The sequence below is a fragment of the Carlito syrichta genome, unplaced genomic scaffold (assembly GCF_000164805.1).
Source record: "Carlito syrichta isolate Samal-C Ts95f unplaced genomic scaffold, Tarsius_syrichta-2.0.1 Scaffold308186, whole genome shotgun sequence".
Classification (NCBI taxonomy): domain Eukaryota; kingdom Metazoa; phylum Chordata; class Mammalia; order Primates; family Tarsiidae; genus Carlito; species Carlito syrichta.
Window position 1 is genome coordinate 112,505 of NW_007252282.1, and position 2,045 is coordinate 114,549.

The following is a 2,045-nucleotide window of genomic DNA, read 5'->3' on the forward strand; positions in this document are numbered from 1 at the left end:
GGGTCTTGAACATGCAGGCTCAGGCAATCCACTCACCTCAGCCTCCCAAGGCGTGGGATTACAGGCTGAGCCACCGAGCCCGGCTTCTAAGATTCTTACAGTTTGAGGTTTTATGTTTAGGTCTTTGATCCATTTAGAGTTAGTTTTTGTGTGTAGTGATAGGTAGGGGTCCTGTTTCAATCTTCTGCATGTGGTCAAGGCTGTTCAATTCTAAACCCCATGCACTTAATCACTGCACTACCTGTCAGTGATTCTGATGACAATTTAGAGTGATACATTCCATGACCACAGTATGCACTCGTCTTAGGGAGACACAGAGGACAGGCACTAACTCTTACAGGAGGGAGGAATAGCTAAGAAAGGAGGCTTCCTGGACAATGCAGTGCTTGCCTTTAATTTTGACGGATGAGGAGGGTTCAAAGTCTGGGAAGGGGCAGGGTCTTCTGGACAGAAGGCAAAAAGGCTTGAGTGGGCCTGCTCAGTTTTGGGAAACTGTGTTTAGTATAGCTGGAGTTCAGGATAGTGAATTATTGAAAGACAAAGATAGAAAAGTGGGTAGGAGCCAGATGAAGAAGCCCATGTATTTGCTGAAGTGAATTGGATTTTATTCCACAGACTGTGAGAAGTCCTTGGTGGGTTCTGGCAGGAATGTCTTGCCTAGACTTGTGTTCACAGTCTGGCTGCATGTGGAGGATGGAGCAAGTTGAGAGACAGAGAGCTCAGGTAGGAGGCTCTCACAGAAATCCAGGTGATGGAGATAAGAAATTCTGAAAAAGGGCCAAGGCTCCAGGCTTGGGACAATTAACTTTACAAAGAGGAAAGAGTTTTTTGTGGCTGCCCAATAGTTGTCACATGGGAAACTAAAATAGGCTGTAGGTGGCTTCGCTGAGTCTCTCCAGAAAAATCCTTCTGAGAGCACTCCTTCAGCTGATACAGGGATACCATCTTCTGGTAAGATCAGTGCTCCCTTCTTATAAACTACATGCAGCTCCTGGCTTCACATACTCACCCTCTCTCCCATTCTACTGGAAGGCTTATCTTATACTTTCTTTCTCAAAAACCTCTAACACCTCTCCTTTACCCAGTCTCTCAGCTGATTAACTTCGCCTCCCATTTCACTGAGAAAATGGAAGCAACCAGCACTTCCCTAACTCCCAACACCACTTCTCCCCACTTACTGCACAGACTCAGCTTTCCAGACTCTAGTTACTAGAGTCCCCTCCTCAGCTGCCTAAGGCCATCCTCTTCACAGGAGACTCCGTCCTCTTGTCTGCTCAGGATGATTGTACCAGCAATATTTTCCAACTTAACTTTAAATCATCACCTTTTCCCTCTTTACTGATTTATTTCATTCTTATATTTAAAAACATCTCTCTTGGCTTCAGTATCCCCTCCAGTTGCCACCCTTTTCCCTGTTCCCCATCACAGCAAAACTCATCAAAAGAATGTCCTCCCTTTCTCCAAGTCCTCTCTTCCCATTGTCTTGTAAGCCCATTCCAGGCAAGCTTTTGCATCCTGGTATTCCATCAAAACTGCTGTTGTCAGGCTCCCCAGAGACCTTCACAGCACTCACTCCAGTAGCCAGCTGTTTCCCCTCACCTGGAACTTTCAGCAGCTCTGACAGAGCTCTGACAGAGTGGATGACACCCTTCCCTGGGAAGCCCCGTCTTTACTTCTCAGACACCACACTGGATTTGCTCCTCTTTTCATGTCTGCTCCTCTTCCATCTACCTTGCTGCTTACAGGTGCCTGGACCTCTTCCCATGGCTTTGCATACCACCTCCATCCTGATGACTCCTCAGTTCATATCTCCAGTTTGACCACTCCCACGCACACCTGCTTTAAAAAAAATCCTATCAGCTCTACCTTCAAACTACATGTGGAATCTACTCACTTGTCACCACCCACAGCCACCATCCTGTTGAGGTCATCTCTCACCCAGATCCCTGTCCTGACTGGTCTATTGACTGCCATCCTTGCCCCCACACACAGTTCTTTCCCCCCCCCCTTTTTTTTGAGCTGGGTCTTACTCTGTCGCCCAGGCT